Source organism: Pinus tabuliformis, chromosome 5_2 (genome assembly GCF_031772625.1).
Source record: "Pinus tabuliformis cultivar Carrire ecotype Pingquan chromosome 5_2, CPIR1, whole genome shotgun sequence".
NCBI classification, from domain to species: domain Eukaryota; kingdom Viridiplantae; phylum Streptophyta; class Pinopsida; order Pinales; family Pinaceae; genus Pinus; species Pinus tabuliformis.
This window is the reverse complement of record NC_142306.1, coordinates 771,954,516-771,976,382: the sequence shown is the minus strand read 5'-3', so window position 1 is coordinate 771,976,382 and position 21,867 is coordinate 771,954,516.

The following is a 21,867-nucleotide window of genomic DNA, read 5'->3' as shown; positions in this document are numbered from 1 at the left end:
TGCTTGTGCAGAGTGGAACTATGGGTATGTATGTTTATAATTTTTGTACATATAATGTATGAAGAAAGGTTTATATCAGAATCACCATGCCATCCCATCCCGTATCTCTATTGAAGGTAGTCAAGTTTAATTCATTATTTTGTAAGACCTAACAAAGGGGGGAACTTATCAAAAATATTTGTGGACTTTCACACCTGTAACCTTTGTCTATTATGAAACCAACTCAATAAAAGATAGATAAGATAGATGAACGCCTTAGAATTCAGCCTCTTCGAGGGGGCAACCTCCTTTACATTACATAAATGAACAATTCTTGGATGATACAAATGACAAAACCTCCTTTCTATATATAGGAGTCTAAGGAGTCACAATATAATCCAACCGACCTAACAATAATAATATAAAGCCACAAAAATAAAAATAGAGGGATTCTATGGGGCACAGAAATAACAATATGGGGGTAATAGGGCCACAACAATATAAATAAGGGGTATAACTACAATAGTAATGGGGTAATCACTAGTATTCTAGGGACCCAACATGCCCCTCTCCTTCAAAAAAGTGTTGTCCTCAACGCTTGAGTAGTTTTGGATACTTCTGCATAAAATTCTCATCCTCCCATGTGGAATCTTCAGTGGATAAGTTCTTCCACTTGATAAGATATTTTGAAATTGATCGATTTCGTAGCTGTCGAGTTCTTGTTTCTGTGACTGCTTCCGGTTCCAATATAATTTTTCCTTCCTCGTCAAGTTCTGGCAATATTGTTTGAATTTGGAGCTTGTCACCTATAACCTTCTTTAAAAATGAAACATGGAAAATTGGGTGCAATCGAGAAGCTGCAGGAAGCTCCAATTTGTATGCGATAGTACTAATCTTTTGCAACACCTTGTATGGACCATAATACTTTGGTGATAATTTATTATCCTTCTTAGCTTGCTTTAGGGACATTTGCGTATATGGTTGTAGCCGTAGGAATACCCAATCACGTACATCAAGACTTCTTTCACTACGATGTTGATCTGCCTGTTGTTTCATTCTATTTTGTCCCAACACAAGGTTATCCTTTAAGAGTTGGAGGACTTGTTGCTGATGTTCGATGTGATGTTCCACTGCCTGAACCTTAGAATTTTCTCCTAAATATGATGTGATGGATGGTGGTTGATACCCATAAAGTGCCATAAATGGGGTCATTTTTGTTGCTGTATGGAAGGAAGTGTTATACCACCATTCAGCCAGAGGCAACCATTTGACCCATTGTGTCTGTTTATCAGATACAAAGCAACGAAGATATCCTTCCAAACATTTTTTTACTAACTCAGTTTTCCCATCAGATTGAGGATGATAAGATGAGCTATGAGCTAACTGAGTACCAAGACAAGAAAATAATTCTGTCTAAAAATTTCCAGTGAAAATGGGATCTCTCTCACTTACAATAATCTTTGGGTTTCCATGTAGATTTTGAACTGTTTCCATAAATGCAGTAGAAACTGTACTGGCTTTAAATGGATGTGATAATGCACAAAAGTGTGCATACTTGGTAAGTCTGTCAACTACCACCAAGATGACACTCTTTCCCTCAGACTTGGGTAAACCTGTGATAAAATCCATTGAAACCTCCTCCCAATGTTGGCTTGGAATGGATAAAGGTTGTAATAGACCCGGTGTCTTAATTGTTTCAACTTTATTTTGCTGGCAAACCAAACATTCCGCCACAAACTTTTGAATATTTGATTTAAGGCCATCCCAAAAAAATTCCTTCTTAACCCTGTGGTAAGTTTTTAAAAATCCTGAGTGCCTTCCTAAGGGAGAAGTGTGCAATTCCATAAGAATCTTTTGGTTTAGCTGGGAATTCTTACAGAGGTATAAGCGATCTTTGTACCATAACGAATCATTTTGCCAGCTAAATGTATCAGAAGTACTAGAATCTTGTTGTAGCTTTCGAATAAGTGCCCACACTTCTTCGTCATTCTTCCATTCCTCCCTTGCTTCGTTTATCCAATCTAGTTGGATAATAGAAATGGCACACAACAATGCTTCAACATCCTCATCCTTTCTTGAGAGTGCATCTGCCACCACATTTTGCTTCCTCTTTTGTAGATGATTTCAAAGTCATAACCCAACATCTTTGTGACCCACTTTTGTTGCTCTTCAGAGGATAATCTTTGTTCTAAAAAGTATTTAAGGCTATCATGATCCATTTTTACCTTGAAGTGTCTTCCCATTAGGTAGGGTCACCATTTCTTAAGTGCATGGAGTATTGCCAACATTTCCTTCTCATAAATAGCTTTGCTTAAAAACTTTCCTTTGATTGGACGACTTTCAAAAGCAATGGGTCTTTCATCTTGCATTAGAACAACACCAATTCGATTTCCTGAAGCATCACATTCCACAATAAAGGTTTTTGTGAACTCTGGTATAGCTAAGACCGATGCTTGGCACATTGCCTCTTAAGATGTTCAAAGGCCTTTGTTGCTTCTGGAGTCCATGAAAATGAATCTTTCTTCAATAATGTTGTTAGAGGTGCTGCTATTCTCCCATAATTCTTAACAAACTTGTGATAATACCCTGTCAACCCAAGAAATCCTCGCAAATGCTTTATGGATGTGGGGATTTTCCATTCCTTAATGGCTTTAATTTCGCTAGGGTCTACCTTAACTCCTTCATGAGATACAATATGACCCAAATATTCCACCTCCTGGACTCCAAAGAAACATTTGGATCTTTTTGCATATAATTGTTTCTCCTCCAATAGTTGTAACACCCTGTCAACATGTTCAACATGATCCTTCCAAGACTTGTTGTAGATTAGTATATCATCAAAAAATACTAACACAAATTTTCTAAGGAATGGTTTGAAAATTGAATTCATCAAACCTTGAAATGTTGAAGGTGTATTGGTAAGGCCAAAAGGCATGACCAAAAAATCATAATGACCCTCATGAGTTCTAAATGTCATTTTCATAATGTCTTCAATCTTCATTCCGATTTGATGATATCCTGAACGAAGATCCAACTTGGCGAAGTAAATTGATCCATGCAATTCATCCAGTAATTCATCAATAACAGGAATGGGGAACTTATCTTTAATAGTGAGCTTTTTGAGCTCCCTATAATCTGGACACATGTGCCATGATCCATCCTTCTTATGCACCAATACTACTGGAGCTGAGAAAGAACTTTGACTCAGTTGAATTATACCAGCCTCTAGCATTTCTGTAACCATACGTTCAATTTCACTTTTTTGGACATAGGGATATCTGTACGGCCTGATGTTTGGAGGAACACTTCCTGGAATCAGATGAATAGAATGATCATGATCACGCATAGGTGGGAGACCCTTGGGAGTCTCAAATACCTTGCAATGATTGTCTAGGACTTTTTGGAAATCTGGAGAAATAGATGATTCCAATGTGGAAACATCTAGCGAGCATAATTGTGCAATTACACCTCTTTCTCCTTTTTTAGAAGCTTTTTCATACCATGAGAGCTAATTATCTTTCCTGGTTTCCCTGCAATACCCCTTAATTCAACTTCCTTTCCTTCCGTAGAAAATTTGATGAAAATTTCTTGAAAATTAAAAGCTATTGTACCCAAGGATTGTAGCCATTGGACTCCTAGTACAACATCTGCACCTCCCATTGGAATGGAAAGCATTGGGCTAGTGAATACATATTCTCCCATGGATAGCTTGATATTATGGCACTTTCCAGCGCAATTTATTGTTCCTCCATTTGCAATCATCACTTGACACTCTGGTGCTGGATATAGGAAGCAATTCAATTCTTTTTCTACCCTACAATGAATAAAATTGTGGGTGCTTCCTAAATCAATCAACACTATTACCTTTTTCTTCTTGACTTGTCCTTCTATCTTGATGGTTTGAGGAGTGGTAATTCCTGCCAATGCATTACAAGATATGGTTGGATTTATTTTTTCTTCATCTAGGCTTTGTTCCTGGAGTATATCTTCTTCTTTTGACCTTTCTTTCTCCTTTTCTTCTTCCTCTTCACAATATATGTAGAATAATTTCTTCTCAGCACACTTATGACCTTTAGTGTATTTGCTATCACAACTGTAACAAATCCCTTTTGTTCTTTTTTCTTCCAATTGTTGTGGTGTCAACCTTATAGGTTATGGAAGACTAGGGGCAACAACACTTCCGTCTTTATAGTTGTGAGTGGTATGCTTCCTGGTTGCCATAATTTTGCTTTCCATTTTTCTTGCTAACCTGAATGCCTTCTCTAATGAATCAGGTTCCCAAAGGCGAACATCATGTTGGATATTATCCTCTAAATACCTTATGAACACATCAATCCTATGCTCCTCTGGAATATCTTTTACCCTTATGTTCAATTTTTGGAACTCCTCAATGTGCTCCATTTCTGAACCCTTTTGTTTGAGACCTATCAATTGGCTAAAAAAAGTGTTTCTTTTTGTATCTTCATAATGTGCTATCAATTCTTCCGTAAAAATTGCCCAGGTGATAAATTGTTTAAGAGAGCAAAGCCATTGATACCATACAAACTGATTTGGTTCCAAATATACAGTTGCCATACGTACCTTTTGTGGGTTTTGCACATTATTGAGATCGGAGAATTACTCCATCTGTAATATCCATGTAGCGGGATCCTTGCCATCAAGCTTCCTCATATCGATTTTTGGAATATGGTGATTCTTCGATCCAACATTAGCGTCTATGGAGTCATGATTAACATTTCTTTTGTTCTCATCATGAGTTTCCTTTACTACCTTTTCACCATTAGTGACCCTTTCTTGTAGCAGCTTCTTCAATTCTTCCATGTATGTCTTCAAATCTATCTTCAAATCTGTCTTCGAATCATCCATCTTAGCTTCCATGCCCTTTATCTTAAATTGCACGCCACTTATCTTAGCTTCTGTTAGCTTTTGTGAGCGTGACATTTGTTGCACTTGTTCTTGTAATTTTGATATATCATGTAGTATTTCTTCCTCTTCTTCATGAGTCATAATAGAGCTTTCAGGTTCCTTACTAGGTGTTTGCATTTTCTTTCCTTGGGGCATCAGTTACCGATAATAATTCTTTACTATGCCCTTTGAATTCTGTTAAACCAAGCTTACACAAAAATTTAAAAAAAACTACACACCTTTTTTAACTTTATAGAAGCCTGATATTCAATCTGATGTATCTCTGTAATTTCGGATCATCCAGTTCTGAAATTTCTACCTATAGTAGCCTTCTGCGTCCTCTTTCCAATGCCACAAGTCTGAGCCAAATTGGATTCTCCAAGGAAGAGTTATGTGAAATCTCCCACAGTGACTTGCTTTTAGACTGGTTAAGTAGAGCGAAATTGTACGACATGCCACGAGTCACTGTTTCAACCTTCGAATCTAAAACACAAATACAAGAAACTACAGTCCGTCCTCTTTCTTTACCTTCTTACGAAATTTCAATCCGATCCCCAGAGAGAAGGTTATGACGATTTTCCCCAGGTCACCTGTTTTGAATGTAATTCAGGAGTCTGCAAAAAGACCAACTTCCTCAGATCATATATTTGCAAATATCATGCAAAAAGCTCTGAAATGCATACCCAAGGTTCAGCATGATTTCTTCTCAAATGGGTTTTTTTTACGACTTCTGAAACGTCACAGAAAAAAAGTTATAGCAAAAATTCCACGATGACCTGTTTGGAGCAGCGAAACCCTAGAATCCAAAGCTCTGATACCAAATGTTATGAAACCAGCTCAAGAAAAGATAGAAAAGATAGATGAACGCCTTAGAATTCAGCCTCTTCGAGGGGGAAACCTCCTTTACATTACAAAAATGAACAATTCTTGGATGATACAAATGACAAAACCTCCTTTCTATATATAGGAGTCTAAGGAGTCACAATATAATCTAGCCGACCTAACAATAATAATATAAAGCCGCAAAAATAACAATAGAGGGATTCTATGGGGCACATAAATAACAATATGGGGGTAATAGGGGCACAACAATATAAATAAGGGGTATAACTACAATAGTAATGGGGTAATCACTAGTATTCTAGGGACCCAACATTGTCTTTATCTATTATCACTACAGTACTTTACAGTAATTAGTGCTGCATGCACTGTAATATTAGAATTTATATATATTCTCATTACTTCCTCTCTTTCCCTTTATAGATTGTATGTGTTGAACATTTTGCATCTTGCAACATTGAAGTGGTAGGATTTTTGTATTATGGCAATCATTAAACACCAGTTTGGTCCAATAAATGTTGTTTATCTTGGATTATATCCTCTCCGATCTGAACTTGAAGTATTTTAGTTCCATTTCAAATCAGATATTATATGTATTTATTTCTGCACTTGTCAGAAATTTATCTCTCATTGAAGTGCTGCAATCTTGCAGGGGTTTCCCTGTTTGGTTGCACGCCATACCAGGAATCAAATTAAAAAGACTAGATGCATTAAAACTGGAAGTACAGGACTTTTTGGTTGCATCTCTTTTAACACATAAGCTCCCAGAGCAACATCAGGTAAAAAACATTTAAAATATTTTAACAATCTTGAAATGTATATATGACTTCGAATTAAACTCTGAATTGTTGATGGATTTATTATGGAATACAATTTAATTGCAGTATTATTTTGAAGGAAAATTTGACTTGTTGAGGTTTTTGAAGATAGTACAAGAAGCAGGCCTTTATGCTCATCTTCGAATAGGACCCTATGCTTGTACAAAATGGAACTATGGGTATGTATGTTTATAATTTTCTTACATATAATGTATGAAGAAAGGTTTATATCAGAATCACCATTCCATCCCATCCTGTATCTGTATTCAAGTTAGTCAGGTTTAACTCATTATTTTGTAAGACCTAACAAAGGGCGGGAACTTATAAAAAATATTTGTACTTTACTTTACAGTAATTAGTACTGCATGCACTGTATTATTACACTTTATATATATTCTCATTACTTCCTCTCTTTCTCTTTAATATTGTCAGTGGTGAACATTATGCATGTTGAAACATTGAAGTGGTAGATTTTTTGTTTTATGGCGATCATTAAACACTGGTTTGGTCCAATAAATGTTGTTGATATTGGATTATATCCTCTCCAATCTGAACTTGATCTATTTTAGTTCCATTTAAAATTGGACCATATATGTATTTATTTCTGCACTTCTCATAAATTTATCTCTCATTGAAGTGTTGTGATCTTGCAGGGGTTTCCCTATTTGGTTGCATGCCATACCAGGAATCAAATTGAAAAGACTAGATGCATTAAAACTAGAAGTACAAGACCTTTCGGTTGCATCTCTTTCAGCACATAAGCTTGAAAAACGCTCATTCCACGAGGTTGAAAAAGCCTATACAAACATCCATTACCCACTGTCTTACAATATTTTCAAATGATTACCTCTTGCTTGTAGTAAGATATTCCCAAAAACTCAGTTCCATTCACACATAAAACTAGCTTGCAAACACATTGAACTCTTCTATAAATTGGAAAAAGCAATGCCTAATTTCTCACGTGCAAAACATAACTTCTTTCTGCACCTACATATTGACATACATCTCTCTGCTTCATATAACATGGAATCCATTGGCATAAGAAAACTTACTCAATTGGCAGCATTGTTTCTTTTAGCACTTGTTCTCATGACTCTTCTGATTATGGAAATCCTAAAAGTAGAAGCACAAAGGAAAAGGAAACCAAGAAACAACCACTAACAATAACATCTCGAACGAGGAGCATAGGAATCTACGACAAGTACATAGCTATTAAACTATCCATCTAGTACTTTGGCGTCTACACCATCCATGCCAGGTAATAGAAATACTCAAAAAATTTATGCATAGTCAACAACTTTTACCTTAACACAGGTAAATTTATCATGCATTGCACATGGACGCTAGAATTGCTAGAAAATCATGTAGAATTAGCTAAAGATTTTGTAGGCTAGAGATGCTATTATTGTTGGATTTGGTGTAGTTTATGTTGGTGCAAAATTTGTCATTGCTGTAATGAATATTGCCATCAAGCCTATTAAAAAAAATAATGGCTATGCAAATGTTCATCATATGATACTATCCACTACAACTTCTGATTGATATTATATTACAATCAACTTCTTCTTTGTAACTACCTACTTGTACTATGGCTCTACTTGTCATGAACTAACATCATTTGCATTCTTCATACACTGGCATTCTTCATACAACATCAACATCATGACTTGCTACTTGTACCTTTTGGGTCGTTGTAAGCAATTCCTACTCAAGATCATGAATGAGTTGTTCTAAGCAATTCCTGCAGACAACTACTACAGCTAAGCAAGCCCATGGATTAGATTGTTTACTACTACAGAACCAAGAAGTTCAGAGCTATTGCACTGAACCACTAAACCTGGATCAAAGTCACTATTGTGTCTTACACTCTAAAGTTGTCCACAGAAGAAATTTCCAACTACAACAAAACCAAGAAATTGGAGCCTGTCACACTCAACTACCAAAACCTAACAATCAATCTCGTTTATTGTTTTTCCAAGCACTTAATTGGGTAGATGAAGCTCTTGCAATCTAACACCGGGATTTTATTTGCAATTTTCCTCTGATGTCAGATACATCACTTAATTCCCAATTTTCTTTCGCTGTCACATACATCATTTTATTTGTGATTTGCCTCAGATATCACATAGATCACTTAATTAATTTTCATGTCACGTACATCATTCCTGCATCGATTGCTGACATTCCGAAATTTTGTTGATTTTCATATCGAATTCCGCACATCTTCAAATCTAATCTTAAATATAGCCATTTATCAAGACAATTTGATAACACTACCAATTGGTAAATGTCGTTGGACCAACTTTTCAAGAAAGCTTCTACATCACCCAACTCCTAAAATGGAAACACCATCGATTTGACAGCTCTACCAGTTAGTAAATGTCTCTGGAGCTTTTTAGCTTTTCACGAAAGCTTCTGCAATTGTACAACTATGGTATGTCTTCTGATTTATCTCTAAAAGAAAATTCTATTTCCTTTAGACATTTGCATCTATACTGATGTTGAAATTGAATTTTTTACTATTCAAGTCTGCTACATCTGCTTTCTTCCTTTATCAATATGTTAACATCAAAAACATAACTATTATGTCAAGATCAGAAAAAGAGTTTTGCTTTTCAAACGAACAATTCCATCTTTAGGTACGTTTTCTTTAATGCAGTGCATAAATACCATCTACCACTGCTTCATCCATGATCTCATCTAGGTGTAAGTTGTTATAGAATGTAAGTGTTTTCTTATGTCTCCTTTCCTTACACGTAGAGCCCAAGCATTGCTGCCAGAATTTACGTGGATTTGATTAATGTATACAATGAGTGGTAATGTAGTGAGTAGCAGTATAGTGAAAGCATTTCATTGTTACAAGTTTGTCAAAGTACTTGCTTTCATTATTATTACAGCTTTCCAAGACACTGTGTTCAACTTGATGCCATGTAGTATTATGTTTGCTTGAATATTATACATATATTTTTTACCTTGGATTTTTTTTTTATCAAATCTCCCTTTGAAATTGGTTGTGGTTCATCGTTTATGTTCAATAAACACTTACTTGCAAACTTGCTGGTATGCTCACAAATATTGCAAAAACCCCAACAGGGACTACCACTATGACAGTGGCTTTATTGCTTTTATAGTTAGAGAGGGTCTACAATAATTCCAATGGAAAATAATATCAACAATTATAATGGAAGAGAATATCATGATGCACCAACTTCTAAGTATAGCAACCCCATGTGTACTTTGAAAGTGATTTTGCATTAGACTAAATGCATTGAGGTTTGATGAATACAAATTTTCAAACTAGATTTATCAGTAATAATTGATTATTTAATTATGGCATAATAGTTTATAATATTGTAATTATTTTATAATAGTTTCTAGAATTAGTGAAATAGAAGTGTTATCATTAATTTTATATTTTAATTTTTTTATAATGATTATATATTTATATTTATTTGTATTAATAATAAATAAATAAAAATGAGTTTAAATTTTAAATAATTTTAATATTATTATTTTTAATTAAAATATTAATGATTTGTATAATACAAAAGGTGTTTTAATTTATCAAATATTTAAAATATTAATATGACCAAGTGTGATAAAATAAATTTTTGCTATATAATTTTTTAAAAATAGAATATAGTTTTTTAATTAAATTTCATATGTTCTTGGGGAAGGGTCTTTCAAGAATACAAGTTATGCAAATGTCATTTTACATAATAGGGAGGGAAAGCTTATTTATGTTAGAGGATTAAGTCATGATGTTTGGTACTTCAAATAAAAAATATATTAATTTAAAGATACATACTACATACAAGTAGAAGGGGAAAAGACTGTCATATGTCAAATGGTAAGATGCTAGGTTTACATCTAAAAGTAAATAAATGAGATTTTCAAATAATCAAGTTTTACTTAGTTGTAAGGTGTTGAGTTCAATGTATTTAATTTGCATTAAATAATACATATGAGGGGAGGGGATTCTCATATCCCAACTCTAATTTAGCTAAATAATTATTTAATAATATAAATCTATCACTCCTAGTAAAGAAGAGTAGATATTACTTAGTTTAATAATAAGTATTTTTTTTCATAATTTAATAATATTTTGCCCCACATTTATTATTTTACATGATCAATAATAATTTTGATTTAATGAGATTTTTTGGAAAATTATTGTTTATTTTATTTATTTTGTTTTATTCTTAGAAAATCCCATCATAAAATTTCTAATCTAATATGTTTTAACTTATTGTAAAACTATTCAAATCATCAATTCAAAAGAAAAAAAAAATTGACATTTCAACTAAATGATAAAGGAAATAAGATTTATTTCAAACAACTTAAATAATAAAGAAGATTAAGAAAGAGTATATGTTTTGATTAACTCTTCTTTATTTGAACAATCCCTAATCATGTAAACCGATCACTACCTATAAGACATAAGTACATAATTTCATCATAAATAAATATTTTTTTCATCAATTTAATAAAATAATTGTTAGACAACTACAATTAACAAATACTTCAATTTACCAATCAGTAAAACCTAAATTGATTGTATTGTAAACCTTAATACAAAATGAATTCTGTGTTTTTAATTTAATTCACCTATATTTAAACCAAGTTGCATATACAAACTACTATGTAACACTTTTTAAAGTTCACTTTGCTTACATTTCCTCAAATGACTTTGTTAAATTTAAATTGTCAATATTAATCTCCATTCACAAATTCAATATTTAAAATCAAAATGATTTTCAAACAGTTATACATTCAATAAATTAAATACATAAAATCATTTTGGCAACTTTTTTTTAATATTTATTGCTTTATTTTTTAATATAATTATATATTCATAGGGACAATTTAAATTTTAAAACTATTTTTAACTTACATATCAAATTTGTAAATGAAACTTATAATATACCCCATAAATTTAATAATTACAAATTACAAAAATATTCTTAATTTATATCATTTAATAATTAAAATATTATTATTATATATATAATTTAAAGTTAAACATCAAAATAATATTAATATATAAATAATTTAATTTAAAATTAAACATGAGAGAATCTAGAACTTTTAAATAACTAATGTTTAATTTTCTAAGATTATTTATTTTTAATTTCATAAATAAAATTTTAATATGTATTTAGAAAATTAAATTGATTTTTTTTTTTTTGTAAGTCAGATAGATATATTATAAAACAAAATATAGTACAAAAAATCTGCAGTTGCAGATCGAGACCTGAGACAGACAGGTCAACAGACACAAGACACCAGCACTAAGACATCAAGATACTAAAAAAGATCAAAATGCTAACCGCTCACCACGCAGGGTGGCATGACCATTTATCTACTACGCATAGCTTCAATACAAACTATCCTTGAACTACGCCACTGTAACGAGAAAACATTCAGGATATGAAAGATTTACAGTCCAAGAAGTTCACCGCAACAGTCAGTAAAAACAAAAGAAATGGAACAGATAGCCCCGACTTACTGCGGGGGCATCCCGAACCTACTTGCAATGTCCAATCCATGTTCCAAGACGTTCTTGTCCACTCTCTCCAGCAGGGAGCGATAATTATGAATTTCCTTCGGAGGTGCCTGCTGCTTATCATCAGAGCTCAGGGGATCTGGACTCAGTGTTTGCCGAAGAAGTTTAATAAGCAGAGTTAACTTTTTGTTGATAGTTTCCACAACATTATGCACTACTGAAATTTTGTTGTCTAACGCCTCACATATCTCATACAGACCTTTCAGTTGGGCTTCCGAGATGAGGTTCTCCCCTTGAGAATGTTGGTTCCCTTCATCCCTGGCTTCCAGAGCTTTCGCCAATAGGGTCTTAATACTCCAACTCTCCACTTCAGTACGCACGAATTGCGTAGCTCGCCTGGAGGTAGTGCCCGGGTCCATCAACCAGTCGAACTCCCTTGCTATGTCCTCCTCTGTGCGCGGCCATTCCTCCTCCTTAACTGCAGCTTCCATATCCGCAATCCTTCGCTTGTTTCTCGTTGTCATGCGGGTCTCATACATGCTCCTTGCAGTGTGAAGCTCCTGGTTTGCATTTATGCTTCGACAACTTCCAGTATCCATGTTGCCCCTGTTATCCGTCTCTCGATGATCAGCTCGGAACCAAGAACAATCGTAACCCAGAGTAATACCCTTAGAAAGAGTAATGGAATCGTTGCTCCAACTGTTTGTTAAATAACCTATCGCCTTGAGTTTTCCCATGATGAGCCTCACCTCCCGAAATGTCGTGGGAGTACTATCATCATAGTTCCTGTAGATGGCTGTGAATGCTACGTGATGCCTCAAGATCTGAAAATAAATGTTGCTTATGCCTTGATGAATGTATTCGTGCCAAATGTCCATACTGCTGAAGAGGCGGCTGCAGTAGTCCCTTCGATGTATCAATTTGTAGATGTAATCTCTGTGCACCTTCTGTTGCCATAAATGTGTTTCCCGAGCTTGTCCTTTCATCCTGTGCCAACTTTCACCACTCATATCGCCTCCCGAGTATTCCATTTTGAGGTGCCGTAATATTCTGCCATTTTCCGGTTAAGCCCGGTTTAAGTTGCCCAAGTCCTCTCTTGCCAGCTGTAAACATCTCTCCTTAAAGCTCAGACTGTCCACTTGCTGCCAACAGCTGTCCCATCCCCTGTCTTGGTTGTCAATGCTATAGTTTGCCAAGTAATCAGCCAGCCCATTTGCCTTACGCCTCACCGTTTGAAAGACTAATCCTTTCATTTCACCAATTAACTGTGCAATGTTCTCCATCACCTTGGCTAACCTCCAGTGTCTCGTAGCTTTGCAAGCCTGAGTGCCTCCCTGAATTTTATTTGCGACTGTGATGATTAGGGAGGAGTCGCCTTCCACCACTGCATTGCTATTCTGTAATTCTTTAGAATTCTCAGCCCTTGTTCTAATGCCGCGAACTCCATCTCATTGTTTATGCCTTCTCCCAACGCCCTGCAGTAAATATGCACAATTTCTCCTTCCTGGTTTCTAATGACACCTCCTATGCCAGCTACCCCAGGGTTGCCTCTGGAGGCACCATTAAAATTCAACTTCAAACCTCCCTCTGGCGGACGATTCCAGCTGTTGGCTTTCAAATTTGGTTGTTGCTGGTGTCTCGGCGTCATTAGGCTGTGGTTGGCTTCTAGTTGAAAGCACTTCAAGATATGTAAGTCCCGCGCCGATGGCTTCTCATTAGGATCCTCCTTGCATTTTGTCTGAATTAATTGTTTAATATTTGTTAGTATAGTTACTTTTGAATGCTCAGTATTTCTGTGTTCATCCTGAAATACCCTCCTGTTGCACTCTTTCCATATTCTCCACAATAAGAAGCCTGGCATGGCCTTCCAGATATTATTGACTCTCTGGTTTTTGGAGAAATTGTTTTGCCAGTTTAGAATCATGTTTCTGATGGAATCTCTGTCACGGTCTGATTTTCGTAGAATTCCTTCCATCCAGTTCCATAAATGGTTTGCCCAGTCACAAGAATTAAATAGGTGGTTTATAGTTTCTTCTTCTCCTAAGCACATTGGGCATCTGGATGGTCCACCAAACCCTTTTCTGCGCAGATTGTCCCAGGTCAGGGTTTTGTTCCCCATGAGTAGCCATAGGAATGTTTTAATTTTCGGCCAAAATAGGCTATCCCACACTTTGTCGCACCAGGGAACTGCTTCCTCCTGTTCTGCCTTTACTATCATTTCCCTTGCTCCTTTTAGTGAGAAATTTCCATTTCCTGTGATACCCCATCTCAGCTGATCATCTTCCTCTGTTTTCCTTATCTTTCTTTTAAGGATCTGACTGTTGAGTTGTTTTGTGCTTTCGTTTCCCTCAATGTTGTTATCAGCGTTGAGATGTATCCATTCTCTCCAGTTTGCATCTCTGCTGCTTTGATCCCAGTAATGGCAGACTCTGTTTCTGCCTTCATTCTGGCTGATCTGTTTGAGATAGATTAGCTCTGGGTGTCCAATTTTGGGAGTTGCTGCCATGCATCTTCCCAAAACAGGGCCAACCTTCCATTACGTATTTCCCAAAAGCTATTTTCCTGCACTAAGCTATGGTTTTGTCTTGCAAGATTCCATATGGGCGAGCCCTCTAGAACCTCCTGCAATCTTATGAGATCCTGTTGATTGCTGTTTGGGATTTATTTGTATTTCCAATGTCTGTCCCATGGCATATTGGGCTCTTTAATCCATATCCACCATAGCTTTGTACCACAGGTCATGTTAACAACTGACGGATCCATTAGATTTAGTCCCCCCATATATTTTGGCTTGCATAATTTGTTCCAGGCTACGAGCGCCCATTTTCTCTTGTCCCCATTCCCGTTCCATAAAAAGGATCTCTGTATAGATCTGATTTGTTTAAGTATCCCCTTGGGAGCCGGTAGGATGGATAATAAGTACTGCGGTATGGCTTGTAACACAACCTTGGTGAGGATTAATCTTCCGGTAAAGTTGAGCACCCTGTGCATCCAGTGTTTGCATCTGTTTTCCAAGTTGGCTATGATCTTTTCCCAGTGCACTTTCTGCCAAGGTCGGAGAGTAAGGGGAGCTCCTAAATATCTCGAAGGTAAACCACCTATCCTGAAGCCTAGAAGTTGAGAAAGGTGAGCCTGAATGGCATGATGAGTGTTGAAGAAGAATATCGTAGATTTGGAGAAATTGATTTCCGTACCTGAGGCTTTGCTAAAGAGATCTAAAATTTCCTTGAATGCCAAGGCCTCTTTCACTGTGGAGATTCCGTGTAACATATTGTCATCCACAAACTACTGATGGGTGGTAGCAGGGATAGACGGGATTGGTTGAAGACCCTTAATTACCCCTTCAGCTTTATTTTTGGCTATGATTCTGTTGAGACCCTCCATGAGGATGACGAATAGGAAAGGGGATAGAGGATCACCCTGTCTTATTCCTCGCGAGGGTGAGAAAGGTTCAGAGGGGGCTCCATTAACTAATATCGAGAACCTTGATGATTTGATGAGGGCAAGAATCCAGTTAACCCAATGCCTGCAGAATCCGAAAGCGACCAGAATAGCTTCAAGGTATTTCCAGCTCACCTTGTCATAAGCTTTTGATAGATCAAGCTGCATTAACATCCCGAATTTTTTCCTTCAGTGGAGAGTGTGGATCATCTCTTGAGCAAGAATAATATTTTCTAATATCTATCTTCCCTCTACATAGCCCGATTTCTCTTCGGAGATGATGCCCGGAAGAATGGGCTTCAGCCTATTGGCAATAACTTTTGATATTATTTTATAGATGACATTACAGAGAGCAATAGTTCTAAACTTTTCAGGAGTGTTGGCTTCCTCTACCTTTAGAATCAGTGCTATGAAGGTCGAGTTAATGGATTTGAGAATTGTTCCAGAGCGTCTCGAGTCTTCTACAACATCCCAAACATCTTGCTTCACAATATCCCAGCAAGCCTTGTAAAAATTGATTGTAAACCCATCCGGCCCAGGGGCTTTATCGTTTGGCATGCTTCTGACAGCTTCCTCCACCTCTTCCAATGTGATTTCCCTACTGAGGGCCCAGTTCTGCTCAGAGGTGACAGCTTTAGGAATGGCCTTTAGAAGTTCCCTAATGGCTTCCCTTCTATTTATCTGCGGTTCTTGTGCTATGGAGCTGAAATGAGCTGAGAGAAACTCTGATATGTCATGGTGGTTCTTCACTGACTCCCCATTTTCCTTTCTCATCTCAAGAATTTTGTTTGAGCTTCTGTAATCTAGAGCAGATCTGTGAAAAAATTTGGTGTTCTGCTCTCCCTCTTTTAGCCACTGAATTCTTGATTTTTGCCTCCAGAGAATTTCTTCCTGCCGACATCGACTATGCCACTGTTGAGTTAGAGTTTTTTCCTGTTCGATAGATTCTTCACTGTTTTGCCCAGCTACCCACTCTCTGTGAATTTGTTCCAACTTATCTTCTATAAGGGCTTTCTCCTTGAAGATATCTCCAAAAACTGTTCTATTCCACTCTTTTATCTTATCTTTAATGAGTCCTAATTTCTTCTGCAGATTGAACATTTTGGAACCCTTACCTTCCAGAGGTTCTAACCACCAGTTCTCTACCAGCTGAAGGAATTTGGGATGATCCAACCAAAATTTTTCAAATCTAAAGGGTTTATTCCTTGGTGTACCATGAACAACAACTATGAGCGATATTGGCCAATGGTCCGATCCTCCACTAGGAAGGATGTCTGTCTCTACAAAGATACCATCCATTATGATACTCTCAGAAATCAAGAATCTATCCAAGCGAGAGGCTATCATTCTATTTCCCCCTCTTCTATTATTCCAAGTGAAATTGCCACTCTTGGTATGAATATCTACCAATTTAGCATTCTCAATGAAACTAGTGAAAGACTCTGCATCCCTGTTAAGTTTCCTTAGACCCCCTTTCTTCTCTAGAAGGGTTTTTATCATGTTGAAGTCACCCCCCAGAATACATTTGGACGTTGGATGCCTAATAATAAGTCTATTTAAGGAATTTAGAAAACTGATTTTATCTTCTATCTTTTGTGGTCCATAAACATTTACACATAAAAATGATTCAGAATTACCTGTGGGTTGAGCTTCCACAGCAATGAAGTTCTTGTTCGCTTCTGCAGATAGTATTTGAATATTTCTTATGTCCCATAGTGTTGCTAGGCCTCCTTCTCTGCCCTGACATTCAACTTCTAGAAAGTTTATGTGCCTTCCGATCTTCTTGATAATCCTTGTCATACTGGAACTGCTACATTTGGTTTCCTGTAAGAACATGATTTCCGGTCTGTATTTCTGGAATTTGCGTTTCAGTAGTCTGTGCTTTGCTTGGCTGTTTATCCCTCTTACATTCCAAGATATGATCTTCATGAAAAACTTGAGTTATTACTGAAAGGACGGGAAGGTGCTAAGAGCCTTCATCTTCCCTGAGTTGATCATTATCATTCCTAGCTCTTGCAGAGCTTCATTGCTTGTCTTTCAGCCTCTTTTCTTCTTGTGCCTTGAGCTTGATGAGTTCCATAGAAGACTCTTCGGATGGAGACCATTACCTCTTGCGATGCCTAGCTTCCTGTGTTTCCTTTCTAGTTTTGCTTTCTGCCTTGCTGTAAACAGCTCACTGATTTTTTTGATTTCTTCTTCCGGTGCATTTTCTATACCTTGATTTTTCCAGTTCTCCACTATGGCAGGTAGATTCATCCCTTCCCCGGCTAAAGCTTCCTCCAGCTCAATGTCCTCGCTTCCTCCATCACTGGTCAGCATGTCTGTATCCTCCTCCGGCTCTTCTGGTTGCTCCCTCATTTGGACTTCGTTGTTACTTTTGTCCTCTCCCTCTTCTTTCCTGGCTTGTTCCTCTTTGTCTCTTGGCCCCTTATCTGTTGCTTTGGTCTTTTGTATCTCCTCTGAGTCTGTCTCCAAATCCAAGATTTCAAAGGTATTGTTGTTATTGTTTCTATCTGTTCCTCCTTTGTATGCCCTTCTTCTATTGGCTCTCTGCCTTGACTTCGGGGTTATAAAGTTATCTTTGCCTTTATTTGCTTGTTCTGTTTTAGTATCCTCCTCCTTCTTGTTCATAGGGAATTTCCTTATTAAATGTCCATGTTCGTGACATTTCCGGCATCGAAACGAGATTTGCTCATAGTCTATTGCCTGAAAATAATCCTCATCCCTATACTCGAGCCATAGCCCCTCATACAGCACTCCTGATACATCCATTTCCACGCATATTCTTGCGTATGAGGTGTATTTCTTCTGCAATGTTGCCTCTGAGGCCTTGATAAAAGTCCCCAACTGATCTCCAATTTGTTTTAGAGCATTCAGACCCCAATAGTCTATCGGGAGAGAGAACAAGAGGATCCACACTGGAACTTGAGTAAAAGATTCTTTCTCTGGAAAGAAGTTTGGTTTCCATGGTCGCATGTATAGACCAGCTGAGGCCATAAAATACGGGCCTCCATCGAAAATCCTGTCCTTGTCTTCCAGGTTAGTAAACACAACTGTGAAGAAACCTTTGGGCCCCAGGTGCAGTTTAACATCTCCTTTGGGCTTCCAATGCTGTCTAATCCACTGACACAAGGTTCTTTCAGTCGGCCACATACCCATGAACTTGCATATGACTGCATGTTCTGCCATGTGCTCTCTATAGGCTTGTATCTCTAGATCCGTTATCACAACTCTCAGACTTTCAGCTTTTCTTGGTTTACAAATACCGTTTGTTTTTGAGTCTTTGTTAGGGTTCAAGCTTGTGTCCCCTTCCTTCTCTCTGTTCCCCCACCTGCTGTCTGTGGGATCCCCGTTTGCTTCTGGTTCTTTTTCCTTGTTTCCTGTTAGATTTTGTCTTGAACCGTTTCTGTCTTCATTATCTTCCAAACCCTCATCTTCTTTTCCTTTGATTATTGCATTGCTGCTCGGTTCATTGTCTTCCACTTGTGTTTTCTCCTTGTTTTTCCCGCCGCTCTGCTTGAGCCTGTCATTCCCCGAGATTCTGACTCCCTCCTTTGCTTGCTGCCTCTGTTTCTGCATGATTATTTGTTTATAGGTGGGGGTCCCAATGGACCCCTCTGCACCCATCTCGACAGTCAGCTCTTGTCCCCTGCTTAACAGTGCTGCTATCCGTGATCTGTTCACTTCCATCTCTGAAATAGTTACAGTTGCTCAGAAACCCTAGTTTTCACCATCGCTCCGCCTTCCTCGCTATATTTTCCACTAATATTTACTCATCATCCAAAGTTTAAAAAAAAAATAAATTGATTTAAATAAATATCTATAAATTAATTTATAATATAAATTACTTTTTAAAATGTAAATCCTGATATAAAATTAACAATATATTTAATTATATTAAAATAAAAATAATTTATCATTATGATAATAAATCTTCGCATGGAAAAAAATTGATTTAAATTCATAAAGGTTAATAATCTATTGTGGTTAGTCTACTTATTAAAACTGACCATATGTTGTTTACTAGATAAATTGTCTTTTTTAAAGAAGTAATAATTATCATCATCATCATAACATTGTTTATTGGAAGGATAACTATAATACCATTTGTGAGAGAGGGTAGAAGGAGATAAACTACAATTATTAGTTAATTTAAACTTTCATAACAATTTTTATTGAAGGTTAAAACTAATTATTTTATTTTGTGTCCTTAAATCAAGAGTACATTTATCTCTATTTAAAGGTAATTAGTGTTATTTTTTTATTTATTGAATGTGGTTATTATGGATATTTACTTCATAAAATGTGATCAAGGATTCGAATTTATCTCATGTTTGTGAATTGTTAAGGTTGTTGCAACTTTTACCTAGTTTTGTAAGTAAGTAACCATCAATAAGTATGTATTTCATGAAATTCATCTAGAATTATATATTGACATATACAACATTTGAGACTTATCAAGGTTGTAGAATTATATATTATAATTACACGCTCTTGAGTTCATTTTGTAACACAAGGTTTGTAGGTTGTTAAGGTTGTTGATATTTATTTAACATATATTGTGAGCTAATGTATTAAATTTGTGGGTTATCAAGGTTATTGGATTGCATCACATTCATGGGTTGTGAAGGTTATGCTACTTTCATCAGGCTTAAGGAAAGGCATCACATTTTTGGGTGATAAAGTCATCGAGGATCATATTTCTTTCTGAGTGGTCTACATACATTAAAGCATTGAGGAGTATATATCAAAACAATACTTAATGTCATGGAGGGTTATCCACTAAATCTTCAAAGTGAGGTAAATGCTAAGAAGTGTCTCTTTTATTAAATTTACATCCATGATCATCCACCAAGTATAATAGGCTTAGGTTGAAGGATTGAATAGTATTTAATTTGTCAAATTCATCCAATAGCAACCAAGTTTGTCAACTTGATTACTTAAACCATAGTGGAGACCTTATTCATAAGGTTATTCTACAACATTTACATCCAAGGTTATCCACCCAATGTCATCACTCTAAATTGAAGGATTGAGGATTATTTACTCCATCCAAATTCTATCAAATTCATCCAATATTATCCATGATTTTCCACTTCACTGTCTTAACAATATGAAAAAACCAAGTTAAAAGATTAAGTGTATATATTTTATTGAATATGTATACATAGTCCAAAATTATCCATTCAAATATAGCATGCCATATTTAACAAATATTTTCCATTTAGATATTAAAATATAATCTGTTGAGAAAATATGCACTCACTATAATTCACCCCATATTGTTCATTGGGATGTAACAAATCATTCATACTTTTGGAAAATCATCAATTCAAATAAAATCCACAACATTCATCAAATTTGTCCATTGAAATGAATTGCATTCACTAAAATCCCTTAAATATTATATATTTATATGTAATATATTACACAATTTACTGAAACATAAACCCTCCATATTCTCTAATAATTATGTATAATTACTATGAATTAAACTTACTACATTTATTAAATTTATCCATATTTTGTAACTTTATCGTCATATATTTTTATTCCAGCACAATATTCATCATGGCCATTTAGTAACACCATATCCATGTCCACAACATTCTCCATCATCATAATATTCGCCATAAACTCTTAGATTGCTATATTTTTACAGATGAGCACCACCTATAACCATCATTAATTCAAGGCAAGAGCACTGTGTAGTTCGACATTATTTGAGGTGGTTAAGGAGTGTAACAAATTCATTCTCCTATTGAGATTAAATTGAGTTTATTGTGTAGCATGGAGAAGTTAGACATTAGCAATGATGATTTTGGTAGGGTGTACTTAGAGTTAATTCTTTTTAAACTTTTTAATTGTGTATAAGACTTTTTTTGGATTTTTTTTTACACATTGGGATATTGATAAAACCAGAGACAATCATTACTCTTTGTTATATACAAATGTAGACCAACTCATAACAATTATTCAAAAAGGAAACACCGCCAAAATTTACCACTATGATCATTAGATAAGATGGGGACTTTTACTACTACTATTCACCGTAATCACAATACAATAGTTTTAAATTTATGTTCACTATCATCATCTATATTTATGGCCAGTGCCCTTAGAGATTCTATTTAGCACTATCCATGGCCTTCAGTGACACAAATTACAATGTACTCTTGTCGCTCCTCGATCTTCCCTAGGAACCACCAACAGCCGACAATAGTAATTCATATATGAGCACAATGAGCACCGTCGTAACAATTTTCATATTTTTCTTCTCTGTCATTTTATGTCCCTGACAATACCAACAATCCTCTTTGTCTGAACCGACCAGTTCCTCTCGACGTCGTATATTTTCATTTGCACCAGAGGATCCTT